The sequence below is a fragment of the Panulirus ornatus genome, chromosome 5 (genome assembly GCF_036320965.1).
Source record: "Panulirus ornatus isolate Po-2019 chromosome 5, ASM3632096v1, whole genome shotgun sequence".
NCBI lineage: Eukaryota > Metazoa > Arthropoda > Malacostraca > Decapoda > Palinuridae > Panulirus > Panulirus ornatus.
The window spans coordinates 38687590-38708722 of record NC_092228.1 but is presented as its reverse complement, the minus strand read 5'-3'; the positions used below and the strand labels follow the sequence as shown (position 1 = coordinate 38708722).

The window sequence follows — 21133 nt, the reverse complement described above, 5'->3', positions numbered from 1 at the left end:
TCCTCCATAAGTGCACACCATCAGTTGCTCCCACAGTTGGTGAAGACGACGAGTGTGATGCAGGAAGCGGACACCAACAGCATGGCTGCCCACCGGGTAAACAACACCAGGGTAACGTCAACACGTGGGGGGGGGGGGGGTTGCTGGGAACCTAACGTAGGTGAGGGAGGTGTATCCAGCGGGAGGTGAACCTAACGTAGGTGAGGGAGGTGTATCCAGCGGGAGGTGAACCTGAGGGGAGAACTGGCCATGATGTCTGTTCTCCCTACATCCTTCACCCCTGCTGCATGTGTCTCCCCTGACGCTACCTAACCTCCCCAGCACATGGCACCTAACCCCACATCCCATCCACTTCCATGTGGCAATAGTACCCTACCCCCCTCCTCCCCCCCTCTCTTACTGCTAGTGCAAACTCACTACACTCTGTGATCCTCACCCCATCCACCCCCACCTCAGGCCCCATCCTCACTACAAGAGCCTCTCTCACACTCACCCCACCATCCCCCACCCTCTCTACTCTCCTGCGTCATTAAGTTGTCTTGTTTCAGAGTGTGTGTGTGTGTGTGTGTGTGTGTGTGTGTGTGTGTGTGTGTGTGTGTGTGTGTAGCAGACCACAGTTCGACCCTTCAGCACGACGGACAGTGCGACCCTTGAGAACCTGGCTGGGTATATCATCATGACGTACCACGATACCCGCCCCACGTGCACGCTGGGTATATCATCATGACGTACCACGATACCCGCCCCACGTGCACGCTGGGTATATCATCATGACGTACCACGATACCCGCCCCACGTGCACGCTGGGTACATCATCATGACGTACCATGGTACCCGACCCACGTGCACGCTGGGTATATCATCATGACGTACAACGATACCCGCCCCACGTGCACGCTGGGTATATCATCATGACGTACCATGGTACCCGCCCCACGTGCACGCTGGGTATATCATCATGACGTACCACGATACCCGCCCCACGTGCACGCTGGGTACATCATCATGACGTACCATGGTACCCGACCCACGTGCACGCTGGGTACATCATCATGACGTACCATGGTACCCGACCCACGTGCACGCTGGGTACATCATCATGACGTACCATGGTACCCGACCCACGTGCACGCTGGGTTTCGCCGTGTTATCTTGTTTCCGGTCCCGACGCTGCCTACTGAGCACTTTATCTGTGGCCAAGTGGGTCTTATCAGTGTTAAGGCTCATGTTATCAGAGAGAGAGAGAGAGAGAGAGAGAGAGAGCTATCAACATGCGAGGCAACACATGGTTACACAGGTAGATGGCATCCTTGTGTGTGTGTGTGTGTGTGTGTGTGTGTGTGTGTGTGTGTGTGTGTGTGTGTGTGTCAGCCTCATCAGGAAATATAAACGTTACTAAACAAGGAACGTGTCTACCACACATGAGGGAGGGGTGTGACGTCTGTATGACACATGAGGGAGAGGTGTGACGTCTGTATGACACATGAGGGAGGGGTGTGACGTCTGTATGACACATGAGGGAGGGGTGTGACGTCTGTATGACACATGAGGGAGGGGTGTGACGTCTGTATGACACATGAGGGAGGGGTGTGACGTCTGTATGACACATGAGGGAGGGGTGTGACGTCTGTATGACACATGAGGGAAAGGTGTGACGTCTGTATGACACATGAGGGAGGGGTGTGACGTCTGTATGACACATGAGGGAGGGGTGTGACGTCTGTATGACACACGAGGGAGGGGTGTGACGTCTGTATGACACATGAGGGAGGGGTGTGACGTCTATATGACATCACCATAGGATGTGGTCAACAGTCTGGTGTACATCATAACCACAACCATCAACCATGTTCTCATCACCAGTTCACAAGCAGGGGACCCATCAACCATGTTCTCATCACCAGTACACAAGCAGGGGACTCACCCAATCCACGTTATATATAACTTACATACCAGACACTTCCCCCCCCCCCCCCCACCACCACCACCAGGGAATATGCACATCTTTTATGCAAATGAGGCCACACAAACACTAGTGTCCACGGTGACACGCCTTCATCATACCCACCGGCCAGGCCCCGAGCAACACCATGACATACTGCAGATAAACCCGCTGATAACAGCAGGAGGGAAGGATAGGATAGCAGGAGACACATAGCAGCAGGAGGGAAGGATAGGACAGCAGGAGACACGTAGCAGCAGGAGGGAAGGATAGGACAGCAGGAGACACATAGCAGCAGGAGGGAAGGATAGGACAGCAGGAGACACATAGCAGCAGGAGGGAAGGGTAGGATAGCAGGAGACACATAGCAGCAGGAGGGAAGGGTAGGATAGCAGGAGACACATAGCAGATGGGAAGGGTAGTACAGCAGGAGACACATACCAGCAGGAGGGAAGGGTAGGACAGCAGGAGACACATAGCAGCAGGAGGGAAGGGTAGGACAGCAGGAGGGAAGGGTAGGACAGCAGGAGACACATACCAGCAGGAGGGAAGGGTAGTACAGCAGGAGACAGACTAACACTGTCATTCACTATACATGACATATACATGTGGAGTCCCCCTACTCAAGACCAGCAGCTACAACCTTGACATATAACCACCTGCCATCATCACAACCATGTGGGGGAAAACACAAGACACACACCAGACCTGCGGAACATGACACACACACACACTTGATTCCCAGGAACTACCTACACTAGAGGGTGGGTCGTGGTGTGCGTGTACACAACCCACCCTCCTCACATACTGTGTGACGTTATAAAACATCACTACATATACCCCTCGTACACTTTAATAATCCTACATCAACACCTGTACACTACAACATACAGTTGTACACTACAAAACCATCTTCATCTAATATCAAGATATTTACCAATACAACCCTGGAGTGGGAAGACTACATCAGTAGTAGTCAAAGGACAAAGTTGTGGGAAGATGTTCATAGTTTGTGGTACGTACACACACAGACAGACGCATTGTACCTGATGAGGCCAACACAAACATCCACAGTTGTAACCACTTTCCCGCCATTGTGTTCCTGGTGTAGGTATTGTATTCTACACGTATTGTATTGCATACTTTCCTGGTGTGGTTGTATCGTGACACCTACATTAACCGGGTCATACCCAGCTAATACTCCAAACCTTCAACAATACACGATGTTTCTTCGCGTTTTTATATTGTGGAATTTCAACACGCCACTATCAAGTGTATTTTGCTACGGATAATAACAGTTCTGATATTAGCAAGTTTAGTCCGCTTACATTCCCCACCTAGGCGACCTGTACACTTTCATGTTCGGTCATATTACTGTAACATACAGATATAGATCCCTTACTGGTCACGTTCTAACATCATCACTAGTTATACAACCTCATACATCAAACCCAAAGCTCCACAGTTTGTCTATTTCTCCGCCGATATTCTCAACCAACACTAAAGTTAATTTCTCCCATGATATTGTAGGACTTCCAAAGGTTGGATTTGTTTATCTTGCCTCTCATCATACGTGAGACAATGCTGCACAGTTTGTTTATCTTCCCGCTGATATCGTTAGACTCTGTGCTGTACAGTGGGCTGTCAAGTCTTATCTGCAATACAGTCATGTGTGTTTTCCCCGCTCCTATCACTCACCTCAGATTAAATAACTTCTTTATAAAACTTTCCACCTCAAGCCTGTTTGTTTCCCACAGTACAGTAACGGCGTCTGTACACACAATACCACAACACTCTATACCTAACCTGTGTTCATAGACCTAACAAGTTATATGTAGCTACAAATAGTTTGGTTCAGTAACTGCCGCCAAAACTACGGGATTTCAGAAGGGAATGCGACATCCACTGCAGCAAAGAAGATAATAATAAACACCAACACAGTTGGGCCAAACCTCAGACATGTGTGGAGCCATCATCTACATCATCTCAGTCAGAACACGTACCTGCCAAGTTCAACCTGACCACCACACACTAAGCTCAGGTCAAAGTCCCTGGTAAGTTCAGTATGATGGGATGGGGTCCCTGGTAAGTTCAGTATGATGGGGTGGGTCCCTGGTAAGTTCAGTATGATGGGGTGGGGTCCCTGGTAAGTTCAGTATGATGGGATGGGGTCCCTGGTAAGTTCAGTATGATGGGGTGGGGTCCCTGGTAAGTTCAGTATGATGGGATGGGGTCCCTGGTAAGTTCAGTATGATGGGATGGGGTCCCTGGTAAGTTCAGTATGATGGGATGGGGTCCTGGTAAGTTCAGTATGATGGGATGGGGTCCCTGGTAAGTTCAGTATGATGGGATGGGGTCCCTGGTAAGTTCAGTATGATGGGGTGGCGTCCCTGGTAAGTTCAGTATGATGGGGCGGGGTCCCTGGTAAGTTCAGTATGATGGGGTGGGTCCCTGGTAAGTTCAGTATGATGGGATGGGGTCCCTGGTAAGTTCAGTATGATGGGATGGGGTCCCTGGTAAGTTCAGTATGATGGGGTGGGGTCCTGGTAAGTTCAGTATGATGGGGTGGGGTCCCTGGTAAGTTCAGTATGATGGGGCGGGGTCCCTGGTAAGTTCAGTATGATGGGGTGGGGTCCCTGGTAAGTTCAGTATGATGGGGTGGGGTCCCTGGTAAGTTCAGTATGATGGGGTGGGGTCCCTGGTAAGTTCAGTATGATGGGGTGGGGTCCCTGGTAAGTTCAGTATGATGGGGTGGGGTCCCTGGTAAGTTCAGTATGATGGGGTGGGGTCCCTGGTAAGTTCAGTATGATGGGGTGGGTCCCTGGTAAGTTCAGTATGATGGGATGGGGTCCCTGGTAAGTTCAGTATGATGGGGTGGGGTCCTGGTAAGTTCAGTATGATGGGGTGGGGTCCCTGGTAAGTTCAGTATGATGGGGTGGGGTCCCTGGTAAGTTCAGTATGATGGGATGGGGTCCTGGTAAGTTCAGTATGATGGGGTGGGGTCCTGGTAAGTTCAGTATGATGGGGCGGGGTCCCTGGTAAGTTCAGTATGATGGGGTGGGTCCCTGGTAAGTTCAGTATGATGGGATGGGGTCCCTGGTAAGTTCAGTATGATGGGGTGGGGTCCCTGGTAAGTTCAGTATGATGGGATGGGGTCCCTGGTAAGTTCAGTATGATGGGGTGGCGTCCCTGGTAAGTTCAGTATGATGGGGTGGCGTCCCTGGTAAGTTCAGTATGATGGGATGGGGTCCCTGGTAAGTTCAGTATGATGGGATGGGGTCCCTGGTAAGTTCAGTATGATGGGGTGGGGTCCTGGTAAGTTCAGTATGATGGGATGGGGTCCCTGGTAAGTTCAGTATGATGGGATGGGGTCCCTGGTAAGTTCAGTATGATGGGGTGGGTCCCTGGTAAGTTCAGTATGATGGGATGGGGTCCCTGGTAAGTTCAGTATGATGGGGTGGGGTCCCTGGTAAGTTCAGTATGATGGGGTGGGGTCCCTGGTAAGTTCAGTATGATGGGATGGGGTCCCTGGTAAGTTCAGTATGATGGGATGGGGTCCCTGGTAAGTTCAGTATGATGGGATTGGGTCCCTGGTAGTTCAGTTTTTCCTATTTTCTATGATGGGGTGGCGTCCCTGGTAAGTTCAGTATGATGGGATGGGGTCCCTGGTAAGTTCAGTATGATGGGGTGGGTCCCTGGTAAGTTCAGTATGATGGGGTGGCGTCCCTGGTAAGTTCAGTATGATGGGGTGGGGTCCTGGTAAGTTCAGTATGATGGGATGGGGTCCCTGGTAAGTTCAGTATGATGGGATGGGGTCCCTGGTAAGTTCAGTATGATGGGATGGGGTCCCTGGTAAGTTCAGTATGATGGGGTGGGGTCCCTGGTAAGTTCAGTATGATGGGATGGGGTCCCTGGTAAGTTCAGTATGATGGGATGGGGTCCCTGGTAAGTTCAGTATGATGGGGTGGGGTCCTGGTAAGTTCAGTATGATGGGATGGGGTCCCTGGTAAGTTCAGTATGATGGGATGGGGTCCCTGGTAAGTTCAGTATGATGGGATGGGGTCCCTGGTAAGTTCAGTATGATGGGATGGGGTCCCTGGTAAGTTCAGTATGATGGGATGGGGTCCCTGGTAAGTTCAGTATGATGGGGTGGCGTCCCTGGTAAGTTTGCATCAATACAGTGAGCAGTGGAACCACAAGAAGCGCCGTCGTCTGTCTACAAGACAATTACCGACAACTTGGAGTCCATGGTTGCCAGCTTTACATACCACACAATCAAGGCCAGCATGACGCTCTCCACAACCCGGCACATGAGGGCCACAACCCGGCACATGAGGGCCACACACAACCACCACAGCACGACGTAACTCTTGCAATCTCCTCACACTGACCTCCTTGGCTTCTACTTACACCAATCATTTATAATGAGCGAACATGGTTGTTAGAGAGGGAGGGAGGGAGGGACAGACCCTGTAACTACCGCCACGGCAACCTAACCACTGAATGTCATCGTTCACACCACTCCCAAAATGACCAATTAACTCATTTTCTACAACAAACACCAAGTCTCGTCTCTAGCTCAACCTTCAGCCCGTACCTAATGATGGTACCGTTGTGTTCAGGGGTAGTACTGTACACCTAATGATGGTACCGTTGTGCCCAGGGGTAGTACTGTACACGTAATGATGGTACCGTCGTGTTCAGGGGTAGTACTGTACACCTAATGATGGTACCGTTGTGCCCAGGGGTAGTACTGTACACCTAATGATGGTACCGTCGTGTTCAGGGGTAGTACAGTACACCTAATGATGGTACCGTCGTGTTCAGGGGTAGTACAGTACACCTAATGATGGTACCGTCGTGTTCAGGGATAGTACAGTACACCTAATGATGGTACCGTCGTGTTCCAGGGGTAGTACTGTACACCTAATGATGGTACCGTTGTGTTCAGGGGTAGTACTGTACACCTAATGATGGTACCGTTGTGTTCAGGGGTAGTACTGTACACCTAATGATGGTACCGTCGTGTTCAGGGGTAGTACTGTACACCTAATGATGGTACCGTCGTGTTCAGGGGTAGTACTGTACACCTAATGATGGTACCGTCGTGTTCAGGGGTAGTACTGTACACCTAATGATGGTACCGTTGTGGTAACCTACTAAAGAGATGAAGAGAAAATGGGGGAACAGAGAAAGTGGGAAACAGGAAGAGAATGAGACGTGTGTGTGTGTGTGTGTGTGTGTGTGTGTGTGTGTGTGTGTGCTGGGGGGGGGGGGGTGCCTCCCTAGTAAGAGTGTTGGGTGGGTGGTACATCAGTGTTTACTGTCATGTTGATCTGTATCGTTGACAACAACTGATGTGGCAGTGGTCATTGGCTGTACCCGTAGTGCACTGGACCTACAGAGGCTGTACTAGTACACTGTACTTGTAGTAATGACTGTAGTTGTAGTACAACCGTAACTGTAGTAACAATGAAGGCCAGGACAGACGACCAGTCTGATCATATAAACTGTACACAAGTTGATCACACATTCTCCCACGTCAACACACCCCAGGTAAACACGGGGGAGCGACGCCCACACCAGCACACCTCCACACACTGGCAGGAGGAGGAGGTGGTGTGGTAACGGCCACTCCTCGTGTGTCTGGTCACATCACATCAACTATGGGAAACATGAGCAGCAGCTAGTTGTGGGTCCAGCCAGGTCTTAATGGCTGGGGAAACATGACGGACGACAGCGCACACCATCATCTCAACCTTACAGTACTACGTAGATCAAACATGACACTAACTACAACAATGTAACACGTTACGATGACGCTACAGTACTGTAACGCAGCGTAACACTAGGGGGGGGAGGGGAGGAGGTAACATCCTGGTCCACAGGTAACCAGGCAACTGGTGTAACACGAAATGTGCGTCATTAATGACAAGTCAACACATACAAATTATTGGTTAATATATAAATATATTTTGAATATCAACTTGTGATGGTAGGATGATGATGGTAGGATGATGATGGTAGGATGATGATGATAGGTGGTATGATGATGATCATGGTGGTATGATGAGTGGGGTAACACCACAAACTGTGGTAACATTCCAATAACTGGAAACAAATATAAAAACCTTCAACCACAAGTGAAAATGCCCGCTATGTGACATGACTGAACTAGCTCTCTCTCTCTCTCTCTCTCTCTCTCTCTCTCTCTCTCTCTCTCTCTCTCTCTCTCTCTCTCTCTGGTAGGGTGACAGACCACCGTACTATACTACATGTAACCATGGTTGACAATCAGTGCCTCGCCCTTAATGATGCGTAGCCTCGTCCACACACACCACTCTGGCTCACTCACGCTACACATTACTGAAGTAGACGAATATCATCACATTTATCCATCCATCAAAACATCATATCGTTTATCCATTATCCAAATTATCACATCTATCCAGACCCATCAACCAAGCAGCACAGTGTTAGCGACCAACACATCACACATCAAGATGCACTATACTGCGGCACAACACAGCTCTCCCACCTGCGGCACAACATAGCACTCCCACCTGCGGCACAACATAGCTCTCCCACCTGCGGCACAACATAGCTCTCCCACCTGCGGCACAACATAGCTCCCCGACCTGCGGCACAACACAGCTCCCCGACCTGCGGCACAACATAGCTCCCCGACCTGCGGCACAACATAGCTCCCCGACCTGCGGCACAACATAGCTCCCCGACCTGCGGCATCCCATAGCGTATTTACAGACATGATGCGCAGTGAGGGTGGTCGGCGGGCGGGCCGCGCATCAGAGCGGGTTCATCACACACACACACACCGTTAACCACTTCCGGTTCCAAGATATAAACCACAAGTGTAATATATGTAAGATGATGTCATGCATATATAATACATGTATGATAACGTCATAATATATAATAAGGTACGGTAGAGTGAACAATGACTTGGGACGTTTGCTGAACATGACCAACAATTACGTCCTCCGCGGGTCAACGACCATTGGTCGGTCGTCCCAGCCAGACACACGACACGACCAGAGCTGCTCCACCCAGTACACACGACCAGAGCTGCTCCACCCAGTACACACGACCAGAGCTGCTCCACCCAGTACACACGATGGTCATCTTGGTGTACATGTGGTGACCACAGGACCCATACATGTGACCAAGTGTGTGTGTGTGAGGGAGGGAGGGAGGGACTTCTAACTGCCTGTAACACACTCCATCTGCATGACTGGGTCACTCCACCTGCATGACTGGGGCACTCCACCTGCATGACTGGGGCACTCCACCTGCATGACTGGGTCACTCCACCTGCATGACTGGGTCACTCCACCTGCATGACTGGGTCACTCCACCTGCATGACTGGGGCACTCCACCTGCATGACTGGGGCACTCCACCTGCATGACTGGGGCACTCCACCTGCATGACTGGGTCACTCCACCTGCATGACTGGGGCACTCCACCTGCATGACTGGGGCACTCCACCTGCATGACTACACCTGACGTCATTAAGAGGGTGGTGAGCCTCCCTACCCACTACACCACACGTGGAAGGAAGATGTGCTACCCAACTTACGTCCACATGACCCTCAGCTGGTGTGACACACACACACACACGGTACACTGGGGGGTCAACTCCACACCACAGATGCCCCCCCCCCACCACCAATAATCCATCCCTGGTGATCAATCGCCCCCCCCCCCCCCCCGAGTGCGGGTAGTGCCCTGACACGAGCCACCAGGACCCCCCCCCCCCCCCACACACACACACGGGGCTGGAATCTGATGATGAGATCTTTATCGATCACACCCACACTGGCCTGCCTCCTGCTGCCTACCTCTCCCCTCACTATCTATCTATCTATCTATCTATCTATCCCCTCTACCTATCCCTCACTACCTATCTATCCCCTTACTCACTCACTCACTCAGCATTTCTACCAACCGAAATCACCAACTCCACTATTCCACGTCGAACGTTCTTCTTCTTCTAAGTAACTCTTCCCTCACCCGTTACAAGACTCCCCCCCCCCCCGACGGTACGGGCCAGGTACACGACGGTACGGGCCAGGTACACGACGGTACGGGCCAGGTACACGACGGTACGGGCCAGGTACACGACGGTACGGGCCAGGTACACGACGGTACAGGCCAGGTACACGACGGTACAGGCCAGGTACACGACGGTACGGGCCAGGTACACGACGGTACGGGCCAGGTACACGACGGTACGGGCCAGGTACACGACGGTACGGGCCAGGTACACGACGGTACGGGCCAGGTACACGACGGTACAGGCCAGGTACACGACGGTACGGGCCAGGTACACGACGGTACAGGCCAGGTACACGACGGTACGGGCCAGGTACACCATGGTACAGGCCAGGTACACCACGGTACAGGCCAGGTACACGACGGTACGGGCCAGGTACACGACGGTACAGGCCAGGTACACGACGGTACGGGCCAGGTACACCACGGTACGGGCCAGGTACACCACGGTACGGGCCAGGTACACGACGGTACGGGCCAGGTACACGACGGTACGGGCCAGGTACACGACGGTACGGGCCAGGTACACCACGGTACGGGCCAGGTACACGACGGTACGGGCCAGGTACACGACGGTACGGGCCAGGTACACCACGGTACGGGCCAGGTACACGACGGTACGGGCCAGGTACACCACGGTACGGGCCAGGTACACCACGGTACGGGCCAGGTACACCACGGTACGGGCCAGGTACACGACGGTACGGGCCAGGTACACCACGGTACGGGCCAGGTACACCATGGTACAGGCCAGGTACACCATGGTACGGGCCAGGTACACGACGGTACGGGCCAGGTACACCACGGTACGGGCCAGGTACACGACGGTACGGGCCAGGTACACCACGGTACGGGCCAGGTACACGACGGTACGGGCCAGGTACACGACGGTACGGGCCAGGTACACCATGGTACGGGCCAGGTACACGACGGTACGGGCCAGGTACACCACGGTACGGGCCAGGTACACGACGGTACGGGCCAGGTACACCACGGTACGGGCCAGGTACACCATGGTACGGGCCAGGTACACGACGGTACGGGCCAGGTACACCACGGTACGGGCCAGGTACACCACGGTACGGGCCAGGTACACGACGGTACGGGCCAGGTACACCACGGTACGGGCCAGGTACACGACGGTACGGGCCAGGTACACCATGGTACGGGCCAGGTACACGACGGTACGGGCCAGGTACCGTCTCATGTGGCAGACGCTCGTCATGCTCCACACTTCACCAGATTAAGCTGTTAAGCACGAGGTCTGACCCCTGCGTGTGTTGGTGTGACCTTTGACCTGCTCGGTCAAAGGTCAGACCGTATTGTCAAGAGGATGAACGTTCTTACTTCAATATAGTTTTGTGATGTTGACAATGTGTTCAAACTTTCATTGTTTTCCATCGTTTATCTTCATTTTGAAACCTTTCACCATTGTGAACAGTGGTAAAAGCAGATGAATCTCTCTCTCTCTCTCTCTCTCTCTCTCTCTCTCTCTCTCTCTCTCTCTCTCTCTCTCTCTCTCTCTCTCTACCGGGCGTTTAGGCTGTATGAGAGGGGCAGCAGAGAGCGGTGTGTGAGAGCCAGGAGAGTGGTGTGTGAGAGAGGCAGGAGAGAGTGGTGTGAGAGAGGCAGGAGAGAGTGGTGTGTGAGAGAGGCAGGAGAGAGTGGTGTGTGAGAGAGGCAGGAGAGAGTGGTGTGAGAGAGGCAGGAGAGAGTGGTGTGTGAGAGAGGCAGGAGAGAGTGGTGTGTGAGAGAGGCAGGAGAGAGTGGTGTGTGAGAGAGGCAGGAGAGAGTGGTGTGTGAGAGAGGCAGGAGAGAGTGGTGTGTGAGAGAGGCAGGAGACTACTGCTGGTGCAGGAGGAGGAGACACAGGGAAGGTGTAGAGAGCAGGAGACACAGACGAGTCACAAGATGACACGCGGGACACGTACTGAGGAGCACTTGTGTGTGTGTGTGTGTAGGTCAGAGCCAGGCTGGGCCGGGCCTAATGATCAAGTAATGGGCCATGATGTCTCCAGCAGGAACGGTAATAAGCTTAATGAGCGCCAGATAAGCGTGTGTGTGTGTGTGTGTGTGTGTGTGTGTGTGTGTGTGTGTAACTGGCCCATGATAATAAACTAACAATACAAATCTTAAGTGTACACAGTGTCACTTTCCACTAATTGTACACAATAATTCATGCGATTCATCCAATCCCATGACCAATACACATTAAGGAATCATTGGTAAACTTACAAAGTTATAATGTATTATACTTGTAATGTACTATAGTTGTAATGTATCATACTTGTAATGTATCATAGAAAAAGTTGTAATATATAAGTCATAACGTATGATAAAGACGTAATGTATTATATAACAGAACAAATAACATAGAACAAGTACCATGTAGAACACGGCTATGAAGGAGGTTCAGGTCATGTGTGGAGGAACACCAGTGTGGTGTGCTGCCACCACCACCACCACCACAGTGTTCACATCATGACTGGCGCCACACGTGCTCTGTACACCGCACTTCCTCACACACACACACACACACACACACACACACAATCACTGTGATCAACAGCAGTACACGTGACGTAATCATCATCAAGCTGTCAGTACAGGTAAACTAGCAGTACGGTCGTTATACACAGTTACCCTCGCCTACACCACACAATCTCCATCTATACACAACAGGAGACATGTCTACGTCGTCGCTTATCATCACTATTGTTAAATCAATAAATCATCATTATCATTAATCAATTACTAAATTGATTATGTCAATACAGCCATAGTTTACAAGTGTCACGGAACTGTAGTGTGTCCAGCTGTACCGCTGGGAGGGGCTCAGTGCGATGTGGACTAGTGAACTGTAACATGGGGACGAGGGATCTCTGGTGGCAGGAGGTGACGACGGCGAGAATGGTAACTGATTTGCTTTCAATAAAATCAGTTTTACGAAGCTCAGATATAACAAATACATGTACAATCATTCAACACAGTGCAACAGTTTTAAGTGATGCACAATATTTGTTATGAAAGTTTGTGCGTCAACTAATTAACTCAGCACTATTAATATGAAAAAGATAAAAATTATCTTATATACTTTACTATCCTCGGCCCTGTTACCTCACTATCCTCAGCCCTGTTACCTCACTATCCTCAGCCCTCTTACCTCACTATCCTCAGCCCTCTTACCTCACTATCCTCAGCTCTGTTACCTCACTATCCTCAGCCCTGTTATCTCACTATCCTCAGCCCTGTTACCTCACTATCCTCAGCCCTGTTACCTCACTATCCTAAGCCCTCTTACCTCACTATCCTAAGCCCTCTTACCTCACTATCCTAAGCCCTCTTACCTCACTATCCTCAGCCCTGTTACCTCACTATCCTCAGCCCTGTTACCTCACTATCCTCAGCCCTGTTACCTCACTATCCTCAGCCCTGTTACCTCACTATCCTCAGCCCTGTTACCTCACTATCCTCAGCCCTGTTACCTCACTATCCTCAGCCCATTTACTTCATTCCTAACTATCTTCGCTCCATTTTCTTTGATGTAACCCATTACGGCCTACATAGAGGCAGTCAGTCAGTCAGTGGTGGAGTAATCCAGCGACACCATCACCACCACCATCACCGAGCTGCATGAACCACACACACTTAACGTAGCCATCCCCACACCACCACACCACCACACCAGTGCTCCTCACACCACCATACGACCACACCAGGGCTCCCCACACCACCACACGACCACATCAAGGCTCCCCACACCACCACACCACGGCTCACCACACCACCACACGACCACATCAAGGCTCCCCACACCACCACACCACGGCTCACCACACCACCATACGACCACACCAGGGCTCCCCACACCACCACACCAGGGCTCATCACACCACGGCTCACCACACCACCACACGACCACACCAGTGCTCCCCACACCACCACACCAGGGCTCCCCACACCACCACACGACCACATCAAGGCTCCCCACACCACCACACCAGGGCTCCCCAGACCACCATCTTAGGCCTCACCACAATAATATATTTCTGGTACCATTGTTCCCTCGCCTCCCCTCCCCTCCACAGGCCTACTACCCCCCCCCTTCGGGTCTGGTGTCTGACAGTACCCAACCGCCCGCCATGTTTCTCACCCTGGAGCAGGCAGCACATGTGCTCTCTCTCTCTCTCTCTCTCTCTCTCTCTCTCTCTCTCTCTCTCGTCACCAACACTCCTGTTTTCACGTAATCACATACAAACATCTATTGTTGCTACACTCACACCTTCCACCTCAAACATCATGAATGTATTCCAACGTTCTCTACCGGAAATTAAACGACCTGCTAAATCGAGACCATAAAAGGTTGCCCACCTTCCTACATATCGATATTCCATAACCATTCAAATACAAAATGTATATATAACTTATTTGTATACATGCTTTGGTCTTAAAGTACATATTACGTTCTCGGGGACCTCCCATGTTCGATTTCATTTAATCTTCTCACTTGCGAAAGAATAAAAACAAATATTCCATTTTCTTTACTCTTACTACACTCGCATTTACAATTACCAGAGTGTCGTACACAAGGATCGAACCGCCGTGCTCAAGGGTCGTACAGATATGTTCCACGGTCGTACAGTCGTGCTCGAGGGTAATTACACACACACACACACACACACACACACACACACACTGTGGTGTAGGGGTCAGCGTTTCTGACCATGTTTTCAAGCATAGGTCCACCCAGGTTCAAATCCTGGGTGCGGCAGTCAGCTCCCAACCAACCCCAGCCGTTCATCCTCCCCTTTAAGACTGTGGACACCTGAGGGTATGCATACGTCACACTACGAACCTACGTAGACCCCCCCCCCCCCCGGCCCACGCGTGGAGACACCCGCCTGTGGCACGAAGCCGAGGCTCCGGAGGTGGATTCCGGCAAGCACCGGCATGGTCCCCGGCGGACCACCACACACAATCAATACCCACAAGTGTCCACGTCAGACCTCAGCCCAGGAACACATTATATTGCTCCCAGCCTCATGGTAAACTGGCCTCAACGGATCACTAACAAAAAACCGTCTGTTTTAATGGTGGAAAACCCGAGTGAAGTAGAGAGTGGTCGGTGTGTCTGGTCGCGTGAATCAGTCTACGAACAGGACGAGATGTACTCCTGCCACCACGCTCGTCCCAACCCAGCCACATTGGCCGCCTTCAGACGCCATCATTGTGCCTGGCTGACAAGTTCCAGGTGGGATGGAGGCCTACTGGCCGGCGGGTTACTGGAGGCTTGATCAGCGAGCTATAGAAGGACTGGTGATCAATAAACATGTGACGGATACAGTACAGAGCAACACGTTATGAGAACACTGGGGAAGACCGCCCAAACTGGGGGGGGGGGAGTCTGGTGCTGGGGGGGGGACGCATTAATGAGGGTGAGGAGAGTAAGAGTGAGGAATGAGATGGTTGAGTACGTAATGATGATACACACTGCATGCACGAGGGAGAGAAACCCAGAACACACCAGCAGGACACTGGCAGAGTGAGCAGTAGGTGTACCTTGCGGAGAAGAGGAAACAGGGAGAGGGAACTGGCAGGGAGAGGCAAGATGTACGACGTGATAATGGTCACGTGCAGAGGGTAACAACCTTCAATATCATGATTGGTCGGCCAGCCAAGAGCAATGGTCAGAGAGAGAGAGAGAGAGAGAGAGGTGGGAGAGAGGGAGAGAGAGAGAGGGGGGAGGTGGGAGAGAGGGAGAGAGGTACACATTCAGCAGGATGATGTAGTCATCACCACACATCGTCCAGCTGCCAGGGTAGATCTGGGCTGACACACAGTTGAGGCGGCTGACGAGTTGACGAGAGGAAAGCCTGGCTGACGAGTGGGTAAGCTGACACGCTTGGTAAGGGAGATTAAGGGGAGCTGACAGCGAGTAGGGAGGCTCCAGTACTAACTGTGTTGTGAGGCGTGACGGGCACAAGCCAGGCTGTGGTACACCAATAATGAACATCAACAACAACTAATGAAGGAACTACTACACTGATACAGAGTCGAGCCACGTTAACAGTGTTTCCTGTTAACAGACCGGGACAACGGAAGTAGACTGGTTGAGGGAGTTAACAGGAAGGTTTCCCGTTAACAGGCCGTTGGCAGAGGGACGAGGTAAGACTAGCGGAGTTGAGGGACATCTGTCAAGACAACAGTCTTCATCTTAACTGTCTCCCGTCATCACTCACTGTCAACCACACACATCATCCCACTGGTACACGTTTAACAATAGTTGTATACAAAACTATACAGCCAATCATACAGACGTGGTTGGTGTATGTATGGTAGGCAGTAGGTGAGCCTGGTGGAGGTCCAGTATGGTCTGACCACAGGATGGATGGTTGGTCTGACCACAGGATGGATAGTCTAACCAGAGAACATTATTCTCATGATGTAAGTCATCATGAGCGAGTTCCAGCATTATGAGGGAGGGAGGCAGGAGGAGACACAGCCTCCACACATCAGGTTCTCGCCCAGAGCTTCTCCATGACCCGCCAGGCATCGACCACCTAACAACCATTTCTAAGAACCAATAATAATCATGGTCATTCATCTCAAGATGGCGGCCGACATGGGCAAAATGGCACAACCTTCAAAATCAAATAAGGAAACTGTCAAAATCAATGGCACCTTATCAAGGATTTACTTCACATACAATGCAATACATTGCATTACTGGTCGTTTCTTTACACAGGAAATTATCGTGATTGATTCCACGTTCAAACAAGACAAAATGCATTTAAATATTGCGGCAAATATATTGTACAACAACAACAACAGTGTGGGTGGTCTGTTTCGTGAGCCAGTTCACAACATTCATTCAAGATTCTTGTACCACAATCCGGCCAGATGATATCAACATCACAACAATGATAACCATTTCTTACAACATTTTGTACTACAACCTAACCTCACACGATGGTTCACAACAGGAGAATGTATTCCTCTGCCAAACACACACACACCATACATCTCTCCTTACTACCAATCATCACATCAACAACAAAGTTTCTGTTCAAAATATATATTTCCCACGTCACTATGACCATCCTTATCCAGGAAGGTGTGGGACAGCCACACACATTCCTGCAAATTTCTCATAAAAACGAGTTTCCTCAAGACATGACCGAATCCACTCTGCCTAAAAAATAGGCTGGAGTTCTCCGTAAGCTGGAGTTCTCTGGCAGTGTGAGAATGGTGGCAGGAAAAACTGCCAACTGTGGTACGGTGAGGAGGGGGGTAGACCATGTGGGGGTGAGGGATGTACAGTAGGGGTTGGGGATACGGCCAGGGTGGGTGTGGGGGGGGGGGGGAGCATCTCAAGGTCTTCTGCCGCCGCCGACCACCACTTCCATCACGTCATCCACCACAGTGACCCAGCCAAGCCCTACTACCCCAGCAGGGTAAGGCGCCCTCTCATCCCAGCCTCGACGTCACACGCATCCTCCACCACCGTCTACGTCTTCCATACAACACCCAGCTACACCCTAACACTGGTGACAGCAACACCTCCCCTTCCACAAGGACCAGACAGGACAGGTTACAGCAACACCTCCCCTTCCACAACGACCAGACAGGACAGGTTACAGGGAGAGACTGGCATCACAATGGTATTTCCTTCCTTCAACAACTTCGGTAATTTAGTGGTCATATATATCATCACAATCAGTCAGCAAGTAAATATACACTTGCAGGTCCCAAGTGCACTTTCGTGTAATAATCACATCAGGGGAGGCACAAGAGAGAAATATCAGTCAGTTGATATACGACGAAGAGACGTAGCTTGGACGCCATTTGGTAAACATGCGATTAGGAACTTAACGTGTTTCATTTTCCCCGTGAACTCGTAGGATAATATTTGATCACGAGCAAAATTGTGATCCTTTCCAATATATATATATATATATATATATATATATATATATATATATATATATATATATATATATACATACACACACAGCGTGGTGTAGAAGAGAAGGGCGTGTAAGAAGCAAGGCTTCTGGAGGTTCTGTGGGTGGGTAGGTTACAATTCTCTCGAGGATAAACAATTGCTCACAGGTCATGCTGCACATCATGACTCACAGGTCATGCTGCACATCACTCAAAATATCAATAATAACCTGACTCACGTGTGGTGTGTGTGTCCAGGTCAGGTGCAAGACAGCCACTCACTAGACAGTGCTTGGTGAGTGCTGGAGGAACACACACACACCTGCCCTGCTACCACTAAAAGTGGGCGTCGGGAGATAAGGTGCTGCTGATAACACTGCTGGAAGTGGCAACATTGACGACCCTGGCCAGATGATGCTGTTGTTGTAGTCTGCCAGCCTGAGGTTCCCCATAGAGGGTTGGACCTTTGTTGTTGTGGTCTAGTGGTTGTGGGTCAGTGGTGTACCACAGATGTCCGTTCTCTGTGTCAAGCGGACCAACGCAACCCTCACCTCGCCTTCTTCCACGTGTCTTCCCTCATCATCACATTTACCACAACGTATACACCACAACCACGAATCATCAAGACAAATATATAGAAATAAATCACGATTTACTGGATTTAAGGGAACCCCACTGCTGTGCGTTTGTGTGTGTGTGTGTGCGTGTGTGTGCGTGTGTATGCGTGTGTGTGTGTGTGTGTGTGTGTCGTATGGAGACCTCTCCTCACGAGCCCCAGACCTCCCCCTGGACGTGCACATCTTGATGAGGGAGGGAGACGTGTGTACAACATTGTGTTGCACACACCGGCACCTTCCACATGACACAGTCCCAGGACGTAAGAGATATGCCTCATGTGGGAGTAAGCCACGATGTGGGGAGATGACTAGCTGGGGAGAAGGACCACTGGAGGCCACTTGATGTTAAGGTCACGTTCTCACACACATTAAGTAGTACTAGAAGTTCCCACACGACTATTAAACCATAACATGTAAATAAGGAAACTGGTCACCAGTCTAGTGTCAGGTGAACAACGTCACCACAATGTAGCCAAACGACTGACACCAAACAACTGGCCTCTGGTGGACGGTACGTAACACAGCACAAGTTACACGTGAGGGACGGCCTGTAATGCCTATGGTACACCATGGTAGGGGCAACAGACAGCATGGTACACCATGGTAGGGGCAACAGACAGCATGGTACACCATGGTAGGGGCAACAGACAGCATGGTACACCATGGTAAGGGCCACAGACAGCACTGTAAGGGCAGCAGACAACTACCTACAAAATAAAAATCCTGGCCATTTCAGAAGTGACCATAAAATACAGACAATATTCATGGAGGTTCCTGCTCAAAAACAGCGTAAAAAGTACAGTTTACAAAAGACCAGAAAAAATGTTGTATCCCCGTGTGTGTATACTGACTGGCTGGGGGTTGACTGTAACCTGTTGTGTTGCTCTTGATTGTGAAGTGTACGTGGGTCGCCCACTGTCGCAGTCAACGGAACAAAGAAAATCTATTGCTGCCACCATCATCTGTTGATCGTATGAGAGAACGGGAAAGTATGGCAACATCAGGTAGACACTTTGACCTCAACTGGACACTGAATATCTTCCAGGAAGCGTGGCAGTGTGACCTGGTACATCCACCTGGCTACCACAACTGCACCTTATACACCAGAGCATCACATCTTGAACACACACACACACACACACACACACACACACACACACAGTAGTATGCTAATTCAAACATCAGACCGGTCTGGTCCTGACTCAACAAGGGGGAAGAGGGGGGGGGGGTTAATACAGACTGCTTCCTTACAAGATGGTTGTGGACCAAACCTTGTGTGTTGTGTTTACTGTGAGGATAATAAACACCAGTTCAACCCCCGGTGGCCGGCCACACACACACACACGGAGGGAGGGTAAAGAACGTGTACACATGTAACACACTGGTGACGTGTACACATGTAACACACTGGTGACGTGTATCTTATGTGAACATGCTGGACCATGTGTGGCTACTGCGTCCAGCTTCAGCAGTTAATCCATTAAACGAAAGTTGATCAATAATCCCACGTGAGCTAAGCTGGGTGAATCCATCTTGACCAAGCTAAGCTGGCCCAGCTCTGGTCATCTCCCCCCCCCCCAGCCCCTGATCCTAACACAGTCTGCGGTAAGAAAGCTTTTTATCTTTTCATTAAAGTTTAAGAAAAACATTTGAGCAGTCTTCTCCTCCTCAACTTGAACTTTCACCAAGCCAAACCTCGAAAATCTCAGTTTTCTATGCAGTACTTATTCACAGTGTTCTGCTGGGTGATGACACAGAAACCAACATGACCCATTATATATATAGAACATGGATGTTGGGAACCACCTTACACAACTGACTATTTGCTTCACTTTACATTCACATTCTGACGTCATACATTAATGATCACAACGGTTGCTGCTGGAAAATGTTAAATGAACTCTGTACTGACTATCATCATCTTTATATGTTCCTCCTTCCCTGAGATAATGTAATATATCAACAATAATGTGAAAACCTAAACACTCTCTCACTCTCTCTCTCTCTCTCTCTCTCTCTCTCTCTCTCTCTCTCTCTCTCTCTCCAGCAAACATCATTACCAGTAACAGTACCGCTGGTACTTGGTCAGTCTGTCCTCTACGTAAGCAACAACGTGTGTCGTCAAGTAACACAGTCAGGAGGCAACCAGCATAACAGGTTTTATTAATATCGCACTTTCCTGTCCCCCTGCAACCCCCCCACCCCCACCCCCCCCACCCCCAGGGTGGAAGCGGTAGTGAAGTAACCCGTCCCTGGTGGGGGTCATCCTCACCCGAGCCAGCCTCCCCCTGTGGCTTCATACATCACCCAGGGGTAACACACTACCAGCCTCCCCCTGTGGCTTCATACATCACCCAGGGGTAACACACTACCAGCCTCCCCCTGTGGCTTCATACATCACCCAGGGGTAACACACTACCAGCCTCCCCCTGTGGCTTCATACATCACCCAGGGTAACACACTACCAGCCTCCCCCTGTGGCTTCATACATCACCCAGGGTAACACACTACCAGCCTCCCCCTGTGGCTTCATACATCACCCAGGGGTAACACAC

General features: G+C 50.7%; 1 protein-coding gene across 10 annotated transcripts in view; it reads right to left on the bottom strand.

The window, feature by feature from the left end:
* LOC139748667 (hexosaminidase D-like) overlaps nucleotides 1-21133 on the bottom strand; it is a 111360-nt gene that overhangs the window by 40951 nt on the left and 49276 nt on the right. The gene's annotated exons all lie outside the window — the stretch shown is intronic.